This window comes from Phacochoerus africanus, chromosome 1 (assembly GCF_016906955.1).
Source record: "Phacochoerus africanus isolate WHEZ1 chromosome 1, ROS_Pafr_v1, whole genome shotgun sequence".
Taxonomy (NCBI): Eukaryota; Metazoa; Chordata; class Mammalia; order Artiodactyla; family Suidae; genus Phacochoerus; species Phacochoerus africanus.
The window spans coordinates 272,323,819-272,337,413 of record NC_062544.1 but is presented as its reverse complement, the minus strand read 5'-3'; the positions used below and the strand labels follow the sequence as shown (position 1 = coordinate 272,337,413).

General features: G+C 38.5%; 1 pseudogene; it reads left to right on the top strand.

The window, feature by feature from the left end:
• The first annotated feature begins 9,078 nt into the window (after positions 1-9,078).
• LOC125135253 (TAR DNA-binding protein 43-like) lies at positions 9,079-10,804 on the top strand (annotated as a pseudogene).
• Positions 10,805-13,595: the final 2,791 nt, after the last annotated feature.

The window sequence follows — 13,595 nt, the reverse complement described above, 5'->3', positions numbered from 1 at the left end:
AATGTGGGATCTGAGCCATGTCTGCAACCTACACCACAGCTCACAGAAGCACTGGATCCTTAACCCACTGAGCAAGGCCAGGGATCAAAACCTGCATCCTCAAGGATACTAGTGGGATTTCTGCTGTGCCACAATGAGAACTCTGTCATCAGAGTTTATACTATTATTTTGGAGGGGGAGGTTATTCCTATTTTGCCAAAGTGTATGAGGGATCAGTAGCTTCACTAAGGCCAATGGCTACTCTCTGGTGTGACCAAGACCATAATATGAATCATCCATTACAGATTCTCTTTCCACTATATAGCATTACTGTACGAACTGAAATACTTATGTGAAACCGCAAAAACTAATAAGTCCTAAATCAGATGTAAACTGTTTAGTCTCTGGATATGAGAGCTGGTTAGAATCTAATAAAAATTATTTGCTCTCTTGGATGGAATGCTAATCAGCTATTTTAGTTGGATTGTGAAAATTCATTAAAATCTCTATGTGAATAGCAATAAAACTGTACTACCTATTAAAAGTTACCTATTTGCTTATTTAGCCCCCATTTTCAGAAAGGAACGTTGGCCTTTCAACAAAATAAACGACCAACTTATTTTAGGTCACCAGTTCCTTGGGGTTGAACTATTATTCCCCAGAAATTTCCCTGGGCCAAGTTTCACAGCCAAAGTAACTCTTTAACAAAAAGTAATAATTGTGACTAAGTGTAAGCTGTAAAAAGTCATATAAAATAGATTGAGCTGTCAGTATTCAACAACAAAAAAAGGATAAATGAATGGTTTATATGTAAAAGAGTAAATGAATAAGAAGTAGTACGTTCATACTTTCATCTGCCAGAAATAATCACCTTTGGTGGTTTTTGATAATACAATTTTTTTTTTTGCTTTTTTTAGGGCTGCACTTAGGAAGTTCCCAGGCTAGGGGTCGAATCGGAGCTACAGCTGCCAGCCTATACCACAGCTCACAGCAATGCTGGATCCTTAACCCACTGAGTGAGGCCAGGGATTGAATCAGCATCCTCATGGATGCTAGTCAGATTTGTTTCTGCTGAGCCACAGTGGAAACTCCCATAATGTCAATTATTGAAATAATTAAGTGAATATGGAAAAATCCAGAAACTAAAATATTGAACCACTGGTCAATGCGTTAATGTCTATCCAGTGTGTGACATTTCCATAGATTCTGTGAGAGATAAAAACAAGCATCAGGTACAGTCACTATTTCCAAAGTGTTCACAGTTTGATTCACAAAGCAGTATTTGATATAGAGATAATAGAACTTTAGAGCATGAGTCAAACTGATTAAGTTTTATAACTGAAGGACAACTTAGAGCTCGCCTAGCTTAATCTTTATGGTTAAAAAAGTAATTTAGTGATATATCACTTATATGTAGAATCTAAAATATGGCACAAGTGATCCTATCTGTAAAACAGAGACAGATCATGAACATGAAGGCAGACTTGTGGTTGCCAGGGGGAGGGGGAGGGAGTGGGATGAATGGGGAATTTGGGTTATTAGATGCAAACTGTTAACTTTGGAATGAACAAGCAATGGGCTCTTACTATACAACGCTGGGACCTATGTCAGCCTCTTTGGTTAGAACGTGATGGAAGATAGTTTAAAAAATATGTATATATGTATAACTGGGTTACTTTGCCATACAAACAGAAATTGAATGACATTGTAAATCAACTCTACTTTAATAAAAAATTTAAAAAAGTAATTTAGTAAGATTAAAATGATTTGACTCCTTATAATTGTAACTGACAGGTCAGGCTCACTCTTTTTTTTTTTAATGATTTTTATTTTTTCTATTATAATTGGTTTACAGTGCTCTGTCAATTTTCTACTGTACAGCAAAGTGACCCAGTCACACATTTTATACATACATATACATATATACATACATACACACACACACACACACATTCTTTTTGTATTTTTCATTTTCTCCCTTCATACTGAATGCCATGGTGTCAACTGACCATGAACTGAATCACAAATTCAAGTAATAACTCATTGACTGATGAATAAGTGTTGAGTTTTCAAGGTTCACATATTGAAATTCTGACTCAGCACGTTGAAGGCATCAGGAGATGAGGCCTTTGGGAGATGATGAACTCAGGAGGGTGGAGTCCTCAGAAGAGGGATAAGTGCCTTTATGAAACTTCTCTTCACTTTGGAGGTCTCTTAACCTGAAGTTCATGGACTTCCATAGATTTGGTGACTGCCAGTGTAGACATGGGCATTCTCTTCTAGGGAGAGTGTCTGGCTTTGTTCAGTTTCTCACCAATGGCTGTTCTCTTCCAGAAGTTAAGAACCACTTATTTACATAAAGCCTGGGAATACAAGAGAATATAGTGGAAGGAATCTCAGTATGCCTCGTTTCAAAAGATAAAGCTCAAAGAGTTTATTTATTAATAAATTAAAAACAAACAAACATTGAGGAAAAAGATGGATAGCAGTAGGGCTTTTGGGGACATGGTGACATGAATTTGGGTCCTTTTCTCTCTACAGAGAAACTCAGGATTAAGAGCCTAGGGAACCTGAGGATGCTTCTTCTTTCAACACCCGTGAAAATCCGGCCATTCAGAATTCTCCACACCACGACTGGGGTCTCAGTGAGCTCCTAAAGGTAAAGAACCACAAATCTAAGAGTCTCATAGCTGAGAGAGGAAAAAAAAAATATCAGGCAGGAAACCTAGAGCACAAATTCAGTGGAAGAGTGTTGTTGAAAGAGCAGAAGAATGATTTAATTTAAAAAAAGAACTGTGCTTCACTGAGATGTACAGAATGATTGGCCAATGGGGACCTGCTGTATACCACAGAGAAATCTACCCAATAATTTGGGATGATCTATGTGGGAAAAGAATCTGAAAGAGAATGGATATATGTACATATATAACTGAATCACTTTGTTGTGCAGCAGAAAGGACCACACCCTTGTAAATCAACTATACTTCAATAAAACTTTAAAAAACGAAAAAAACTCAGATTAAAAAAAGGAACTGTGCTTAAGGGCAGCAGATAAAAGTCTTCTTTGGATGTGACATAATTTCTGAAATAAACAACTGAATAGATGAAAATAAGGATGGTTGTTGTTGATGCTTGAATTAGTCAGCTGATGATCAGAGCACAAATGGAAATCCTAATGGAAAATGTAGACAACTGGACATACAGTCTGAGGATCACTATCATGAAAATAATCAACTCTTCTAAAGACCAGATGGAAGAGGAGCATAATTAAACAAATACTAGTGAAGCATTTATCTGAAGTAAATAAAGACCTGAGACTGTAGATTGCAAGTGCTGCCCAAATTACGGTCTTTACTGAAAAGAAAGGACACAAAAACTGATAAAGATAGAGATGCATATGCTAAGGCCTTGAACTTTAATAATGAAGAGACTATTATAGGTTCTAGGTGGAGGAACAAACCATCAGCCAAAGCAAATATCCGTGAAGCACTGGACGATAATATCCTTTATGAATTTTTAAAATTAATTTACTAAAAACTGTTAGATTGTGAGATAGCATCAAAGAGTTGCAACAGAAAGTATTCTTAAATAAGGTAACATTGGCCTGTCAGAGTGAAATAAAGATGTGGGAGCATAAATGAGAATTGCAGGGAGTCTATCAACCATGCACCCCTTAAAAAAGGCCTTGTGAAAACACTCTAACCGAACAAAAAATGAGCCACGGCAGAAATCTAAAGATCAAGAGAATAAATGAGTGGTGGGGAGCAGTTGTATATGCCCTTCCTCCGTCTCCTTTCCTTCCTTTCTTGAACTTCCTTCCTTCCTCCTTTCCTTCCTTCCTTCCTCTCTTCCTCTCCTTCTTTCTTTCCTTCTTTCTCACTTTCTCTCTTTCTTTTTTCTTTCTCTCCTTCTTGTCTTGGTCCATACATCTATCTGAATAAGAATATAACACCTCAACATGTGATCCATAGGTACTATGCAAGGTCTTTGAAATAGGAATATGCTTTAAGGAATTTTTTTCTTTGTTTTTAGATCACTTTATTGCATATACATATTGAATGTATAAAACTTGATGAGTTTGGAGGTAACATACTTGTGAAACCAACATCATAATAAATACCATAAACATACCCATCGCCTTCAAAAGTTTCCTTATTTTTGTGATAACACTTAAAAAAGATTTAACTTCTTAATAAAGCTTCGGGTATACAATATAGTATTGTAACCATAGGCACAGTGGTGTACAGATCTTATCTTTTGTAGCTAAAACTTTGTACTCTTTGATCAAAGCCTTCTTATTTTCCCCTCCCCCAGCACGTAGTAACCACCGCTTCACTCAGCTTTTCTGAATTTGACTATTTGAGATTCCCCACATAGGTGGGATCATGTCATATTTGTTCTGCATATGGCTTATTTCCCTTAGCATAACATCCTCTGGGTTCACCATGGTTTTACATTCTTTTTTTATTTTTATTTTTATTTTTTTGCTTTTTTAGGCCCGCACTCATGGCATATGGAGGTTCCCAGGCCAGGGGTCTAATTGGAGCTGTTGCTGCCAGCCTATACCAGAGCCATAGCAACACCAGATCTGAGCCAGGTCTGCAACCTACACCACAGCTCACAGCAACGCCAGATCCTTAACCTACTGAATGAGATCAGGGATAGAACCACAACCTCATGGTTTCACGATGGGAACTCCTCCTTTTTTTTTTTTTTTTTTAAGGTCGAATAATATTCCATTGTGTGTACATACATTTCCTTTTTTTGTTGTTTTTTTGTTTGTTTGTTTGTTTTTTAGGGCCACTCCTGCAGCAAATGGATGTTCCCAGACTAGGGGTCTAATCAGAGCCACAGCTGCCAGCCTACACCATAGCTGCAGTAATGTCAGATCTGAGCTGTGTCTGCAAGCTATACCACAGCCACAGCAACGCCAGATCCAAACCATGTCTGCGACCTACACCACAGCTCACAGAACGCCAGTTCCTTAAGCCACTGAGCAAGGCCAGGGATCCAACCTGCATCCTCACGGATGCTAGTCAGATTCATTTTCACTGAGCCACAACAGGAACTCCATACATTTCTTTATCTGTTCATCTGTTGATGGACATATATGTTGTTTGTAAAGATTGTGAATAACGCTGCAATGAACATGGAATAATGCAAATATCTCATTAAGATCCTGATTTCAATGCGTTTGGATATATGCCCAGACATGAGATTGCTGGATCAAATGTAATCCTATTTTAAACTTTTTGAGGAACCACCACACTATTTTCCATAGCCGCTACATCAATTTAAATTCCCACCAACAGCATATAAATTTTTCCTTTTCTCCATATCCTCACCAATACTTGTTATCATTTGTTTTACTTTTTTATTTTTTTGCTTTTTAGGGCCACACCTGTGGCATATGGAAGTTCCCAGGCTAGGGGTCAAATTAGAGCCACAACCACAGCAATGTGGGATCTGATTGGTGTCTGTGACCTACACCACAGCTCAGACAATGCTGGATCCCTGACCTGTTGAGCGAGGCCAGGGATAGAACTCACATCTTTATGGATACTAGTTGGGCTCCTTACTGCTGAGCCGCAATGGGAACTTCCTCATTTGTTTTATTGATAACAGCCATCCTAACAGGTAGGAGGTGATATCTCATTGTGGTTTTGATTTGAATTTCTCTGAAGATTAGTGATATTGACTATGTTTTCATATACCCGTTGACCATTTCTATGTCTTTTTTAGAGAACTGTTTTCTCAAGTTCTTTGCCCTTTTTTTCTTAAAAAAAAAAAAATTAAATTTAGGAGTACCTGTTGTGGTTCAGCAGAGATGAACCCAACTAATATCCCTGAGGACTCAAGTTTGATCCCTAGCCCTGGTCAACGGGTTGAGGCTTTGGATTTGCTGTCAGCTTCGGTGTTGGTCCCAGATGAGGCTTGGAACTAGCATTGCTGTGGCTGTGGTGTAGGCTGGCAGCTGCAGCTCTGATTTGACCCCTAGCCTGGGAACTTCCATATGCTATGGCGTGTCCCTAAAAAGACAAAAAAAAAAAAAAAAAGGAAATGTATATACACACAATGGGATATTATTCCACCTTAAAAAAAAAAGGATGTAAAACCATGGTGAACCTGGAGGATGTTATAAAATAAAATGAAATTTCATTTTTTTTCCCTTTTTATGGCTCTTCCGGAGGCACATGGAAATTCTCAAGTTGGAGCTGCAGCTGCCAGCCTACGCCACAGCCGTGGACTATGCCACAGCTTGCAACAAAGCTGGATCCTTTACCTACTGAACTAGGCCAGAGACCAAACCTTCATCCTCATGGATACTAGTGAGGTTCTTAACCAGCTGAGCCACAATGGGAACTCCCTTTTGCCCATTTCTAAATTGGATATTTGGAGGGTTTTTTTTTTTTTTTCCTATTGTGTTGTTTGAGTTCTTTAAACATTTTAGATATTAACCCTTTATCTATATGGTTTGCAAATACTTCCTTCCATTCTGTAGATTGCCTTTTCATTTTGGGATTGTTTCCTTTGCTGTACAGAAATTTTTTAGTTTGAAATTTCTAGTATATACTATACTAACTCAGAAAGATCCAGGAATTGGTGATTTTGGAAAGTAATGGAAAGTATGAACACTCCAAGTTTCTCATTGGAAGCAGAGAGTGGAGGAGGAAAGGGGTGAATGGAATGGAGATATTCTGTGGGCTTCATCTTATCTGGATTGAGAAAGAAGTAGAGATGAGATAGAGCCTTCTTGTGGCGGAAGGAAGTTAGGGACATAGTTGACAGATAAAACTAGGACGTAGTTATATGCTATTTACAAGAAAAGAAAACCTCATTTAGGCAGTGATTTTTTTTAAAATTTTTTTTTGTCTTTTGTCTTTTTAGGGCCATACCTGCAGCATATGGAGGTTCCCAGGCTAGGGGTCTAATCAGAGCTGTTGCTGCTGGCCTACACCACAGCCACAGCAGTACCAGATCCCAGCCGCGTCTGTGAACTACACGACAGCTCACAGCAATTCCAGATCCTTCACCCACTGAGCAAGGCCAGGGGTCGAACCTACAACCTCATGGTTCCTAGTCGGATTCGTTTCCGCTGCACCAAGATGGGAACTCCTATTGGTTGGAGTGTTTTTTTTTTTGTCTTTTGTCTTCATTTGGCAGTATTAATGGCTAAAATTGAATATGGAACTAAGAGAAATGAGACAAAATCAAAAAAAGAAAGGAGTGTGTAGCCGAATTTTGCAGCTGTTTTGTTGTCCAGTTGCCTGAAGATAAGAATAAGGATAGACGATCTTAATAGTGGGATTACAGGCTGAATTGGGTCAGCATGACCTGTAAAACAAGAGTCTGTTGCTATCTAAAAGTCAAAACCAACCACAATATCTGATGCAATCTGGATAGTTTTTAGTGAGCATCTGACCATTTTAGAACACTTTTCCTAGAACATACATAGCTTTGTGACATGAATACAGTCTAGTTAAACAGTATAAAGGCTTATATGGACAGTAGCTCATAGAATCCTTTTCCCCAAAGGAGAGAGTTTTTGGCCATTCTTTATGAGACTCAGAACATCCATTTTCTGACACAGGTGCAATTTATTTTATGCAACAAATGGTGATATTAATAACAGACAAGGTCAAAGTTAAAGTTAAATGTACGGAAGAGGTACAGTACATAATAATAAGAGGAATAGTTTATAAAGAATATATTATAGTTATAAGTCTGTTTGCACCAAACAACATAGCACCTAACTATATAAAGCAAAATATTTTAGGAATTAAGGCCAAATTTGAAAAAAAGAATTTTTCTGTCTTCCATAATTACATAATTCTAGTTAAAAACAATGAAATGACATTCAGGAAAGAATGATACAATGAAAAAACTTTAATAGAGATAAATTAAACCTTACATCTTTTTAAGGGATAATAAATAGTTTTTGCATGTTTACAGAAAATTTACAAAATAGATCTTGTTCTTGTATTATACTTGGTCTCAGAAAACTTCAGTGATTTTCTTTCTTTCTTTCAATCTTTCTTTCTTTCTTTCTTTCTTTCTTTCTTTCTTTCTTTCTTTCTTTCTTTCTTTCTTTCTTTCTTTCTTTCTTTCTTTCTCTCTTTCTTTCTTTTCTTTTGAGGGCTGCACCCACAGCACATGGAGGTTCCCAGCCTAGGAGTTGAATCAGAGCTGCAGCTGCCAGCCTACACCGCAGCCACAGCAATGCCAGATCCGAGCCACATCTGCGACCTACACTGCAGCTAATGGCAATGCTGGATCATTAACTCACTGAGTAAGGCCAGGGATTGAACCTTCGTCCTCATGGTTATTAGTCAGATTTATTTCTGGTGAGCCATGACAGGAGCTTCCACTGCAGTAATTTTAAAGCAGAAACTTTGTAATTTAACATCTCTGCTCAAGTTCAATAAAATTGAAGAAAAATAATAAAAAGTTGGCCAAAACTTTCAGTCTTTTTGGAAATTAATAAGAACACTTCTAGATAATCTTGGATCACTTAAAATATTAACTGAAATTACAAACTATGTTGACAACAGTTAAGAGGAGAATACTTCATATCTAAACCTCAAAGCTATCATAAAACTGTACTCAGGAAGATGTTTTGGATTTTAATGCCATCTTTATTAAAGGAGAAAACCAAATAGATGGAATAATAAGTTCATTTAAGAAATTAGAAAGAGAAAATCAAAATGAACCAAAAAAAAAAAGTTATAAGAAATGAAATCTGGGAGTTCCCATCTTGGCACAGTGGAAATGAATTCGACTAGGAACCATAAGGTGGTGGGTTCGATCCCTGGCCTCACTCAGTGGGCTAAGGATTCGACGTTGCCATGAGCTGTGGTATAGGTTGCAGATATGGCTCAGATCTGGCGTTGCTATGGCTCTGGTGTAGGCCAGCAGCAACAGCTGTAATTAGACCCCTAGCCTGGGAACCTCCATATGCCGTGGGTGTGGCCCTAAAGAGAAAAAAAAAAAAAAAAAAAAGGAAAAGAAAAAAACAAGCAAATCTAAAAGAAAAAATTAGTGGGAGCGAAGTGGTAGCTGGGCTGCTCTTGGATTCCTTGCTTTTTTGGTTTCCCTGTCGGTCTTCCTAGCAGTGGTCTAGCAGAAAAACAAGAAAAGATGTCCGAATATATTCGGGTAACCAAAGATGAGAATGACGAGCCCATTGAAACACCATCAGAAGATGATGGGACAGTGCTGCTGTCCACAGTTACAGCCCAGTTTCCGGAGGCATGTGGGCTGCGCTACAGGAATCCAGTGTTCTAATGTATGAGAGGTGTCTGCTGGTAGAAGGAAATCTGCATGCCCTGATGCTGACTGGGGGAATCTGGTATATGTTGTCAACTATCCCAAAGATAGCAAAAGAAAAATGGATGAGACAGATGCCTCATCAATAGTGAAAGTGAAAAGAGCAGTCCAGAAAACGTCTGATTTAATAGTGTTGGGTCTCCCGTGGAAAACAACTGAACAGGGTCTAAAAGAATATTTTAGTACCTTTGGAGAGGTTCTTATGGTTCAGGTCATTAAAGATATTAAAACTAGTCATTCAAAAGGATTTGGCTTCTTTCATTTTATGGAATATGAAACCCAGGTCAAAGTAATGTCACAGCGACATATGATAGATGGACAAGGGTGTGACTGTATAAACTTCCAAATTCTAAGCAAAGCCCAGATGAGCCTTTGAGAAGCAGAAAGGTGTTTGCTGGGCATTGTACAGAGGACATGACTGCTGATGAGTCGCAGCAGTTCTTTTGCCAGTACAGAGAAATGGCAGATATCTTCATTCCCAAACCATTCAGGGCTTTGCCTTTGTTATATTTGCAAATGATCAGGTATATTTTTCTCTTCATAATTTTACCCCAGCTAACTAGGTAATTTCTGTTGAACTTTGCCCTTATAGCTAATTGCCATCCATATTAGCTAAGTTCTCTGACCTTGTAAGCTGTGGGGTGTCAGGGCATAGATATTTGTGATAAACCCCTTAGGTTATTTTTTTAGTATGCAACATTTAAGTGGAAGTGTTACACATCCTTTGAAAATGAACTAAAAATTCCCTGTTGCTGTTACTAAAGTGAGAGCCTATGTTATGGGTTTAAGTGAAATAAGTGTTCATTGCTTATTTTTCCTTTAGTAGAGGCTTGTAGATAATGGCTTGAAATTTAAGTTTTATCACTATTTTGATGTATGAATCAATGGCTTAATCTCCTTTATTTATGTCCTATATTTCTTATAGCTTGCCCTGTCTCTTTGTGGAGAGGACTTGAACATTAAAGGAAACAGGATACCTATTTCCAATGCTAAACCTAAACACAACAGTGGTAGACAGAAAGAAGTGGGAGATTTGGTGGTAATCCAGATGGCTTGGGAATCAGGTTGGATTTGGTAACAGTAGAGGGGATGGAACTGGTTTGGGAAACAATCAAGGTAGGAACATGGGTGGAGGGATGAACTTTGGTGTTTTTAGCATCAATCCAGCGAAGATGGCTGCCGTTCAGGTAGCTCTGCAGAGTAGCTGGGGTATGATGGGCATGCTAGCCAGTCAGCAGAACCAGTCAGGCCCATTGGGTAATAACCAAAGCCAAGGTAACATGCAGAGAGAGCCAAATCAGGTCCTTGGTTCTGGAAATATCTCAGTGGTTCAATTCAGGTGCAGAAACTGGTTGGGGATCAGCATCAAATGCAGGGTCAGGCAGTGGTTTTAATGGAAGCTTTGGCTCAAGCATGGATTCTAAATCTTCTGGCTGGGGAATGTAGACATTGGCTTATGGTTGGTGGTGTAGACTGGTAAGAATTCAAATTTTTCTAACCTTATGGTAAGCATATTGTAAAATACATATGTACTAGGAATTTTCAAAATTGATTTGTTTGGTGTGGAGTATATTCAACAGTATTTTTGACATTTTTCTTTAGAAAAGGAAGATCTAAAGGAATTTCATAAGTTTTGTTACATAAAGGATTGAAATATTGTGAATTTGAAAGTGTACTGCTGTAGGCCTGATTGGTAAACCAACACACTACAATTGATATCAAAAGTTTTCTCCTGTAATATATTATTCCTGGGCTTGTCAAGTGAATTCTTTGCATGTTCAAAATGGAAACCATTGATTAGAACTACATTCTTTTCCCCTTGTTTTAATTTGAACCCAACCACATGGATTTTTCCCTTAGGAAAATCTCCTTTTTGGAGCTCATGGTGTCACAGTGTTTGGTTCTTTCATTTTTGTTTTTTAACACTTGTCTCCCTTTATATACAAAAGTACGATATGAAACCTTCATTTAATCTCTGCAGTTCATCTCATTTCAAATGTTTATGGAAGAAGCACTTCATTGAAAGTACTGCTGTAAATATTTTGCCATAGGAATGCTTCTGTCGACATGCTTTCTCATTCCAGAATTCGTCATCACGCTGCACCGGCTGCATCTTTCTTGGTAGGTGTCCCATTTCTATGTGCTACTCTTTATTTCGTGGAGTCGAATCAACGCTTTGAAGGCGAGGCTGTGATAATGGAACCAGAAGGCTGTTTGAACTTTTGAAACCTTGTGTGGGATTGATGGTGGTGCCGAGGCATGAAAAGCTAGTATAAGCAAGAAAAGGAGAGAGAATGTACAGAGACTTGGTGGTGCATAATGGATATTTTTCAACTTGGCAAGATGTGTCTCTCGATCCTGCGGCTTTGGTGAGAGAATGTGCAGAGAGCAATGATCATAAATAATGTACGAATGTTCTTCACATCCAAAGGACATCCACATCTGTTGGAAGACTTAAAAGTGAGTTTTGTTCTTAGATAACCCATGCTAGCTGAATGTGTTAAGTGAAACACTACTTGTATTTCCCTGCCCCTTTGTCAACTGCTGTGAATGCTGTATGGTGCATGTTCTCTTCTGTAACTGAGCTGTAAGTGTGGTAACGTGAACTGAAGCTGATGGGTTGACAACATGGACTGAGCTTGTGGTGTGTTTGCAGGAGTACTTGGAAGCAGAGTTCATCAGTGAGCTCGGGGTGTCTCACAGAAGGGTGGAAGTTCTAACGTCTGTTAGCTGTTTATAAGAATGTTGTTTGCTGTGGTTCTGTGCCCTGTGCTTGGATGCTTTTTATGAGAGTGGCCACTGTTGGAAATTCTTAAATAAAACTGATCTAAATAAAAAAAAGAAAAAATTAAAATACCCATAAAATAGATGAAAACATTATAGCCCTGATTAAGGAAAAGAGTTAGAAAAGGAGTAAATATTAAGAATGAGAAAAGATGGAGTTCCCGTCGTGGCTCAGTGGTTAACACATTTGACTAGGAACCATGAGGTTTCGGATTCGATCCCTGGCCTTGCTCAGTGGGTTAAGGATCCGGCATTGCCCCTGAGCTGTGATGTAGGTCGCAGACACGGCTCAGATCCCGTGTTGCTGTGGGTCTGGTGTAGGCCGGCGGCTGCACCTCCAATTTGACCCCTAGCCTTGGAACCTCCAATATGCCCAAGAAAATGGCAAAAAAAAAAAAAATGAGGAAAGAAACATACAGCTAGCAAAAAAGTTTAAAATAATTAAAATATAAAAATGTATGCAACGCCAGAGTAATGAATTTGAAAAGCCTAGAAAAAAACAAGTGATTTCCTAACAGTTAAAATTTAACAAAAGCAGAGTTCCCATTGTGGCTCAGCAGGTTAAGAACCTGACATAGTGTCTGTGAGGATGCAGGTCTGATCCCTAGCCTTGCTCGGTGGGTTAAGGATATGGTGTTGCTGCAAGCTGTGTTATAGGTTGTAGATGTGGCTTGGATCCTGCGTTGCTGTGGCTGTGGTGTAGGTTGGCAGCTGCAGTTCCAGTTCAACCCCTAGCCTGGGAACTTCCATATGGGCTCTAGAAAAAAAGTTAACAAAACCAATCTGAATGGATTAAATTTTAGAGGTAATACAGGAAGGGTGATTATAATTTTAACATTGAGAAAGGCACTATGATCAATGCTTTCATAACTAAGATTTAGCTAATTTTTAAAAAGTAAACAACTGCAATGTTTTTTAAACTGTTGAAGGAGATCTTTCAAATCTATTCTTTCAAGCCAAAATAACTGTAAAAACAAACCTGCTAAAAATGGCAAGCAAATAAAACCATAGATCACTAAGGAATGCAGAATGCAATTTTTTTTGTCTTTTTGTCTTTTTAGGGCCACACCTGCGGCATATGGAGGTTCCCAGGCTAGGGGTCAAATAGGAGCTGTAGCTGCTGGCCTACACCACAGACACAGCAATGCTAGATCTGAGCCGTGTCTGCAGCCTACACCACAGCTCATGGCAATGCAGGATCCTTAACCCACTGAGTCAGGCCAGGGATTGAACTTGCAACCTCATGGTTCCTAGTCAGATACGTTTCTACTGCACCACAACAGAAACTCTCAGAAGGTAATTTTTAATCAATTTTACCAAACAATATATATAATGCATTTTACAGGGCAGAATCCCCATCTCAGATTTTCAAGAGTTCTTGAGAATCAGGAATTCTATCAACATAATCTATTATATCAACACATTGAAGAACAAATGTAATTATATCAATAGAAGTTTAAAAGCATTTGATAGAACGTATCAGTAATTTCTAATAAAACTATGAA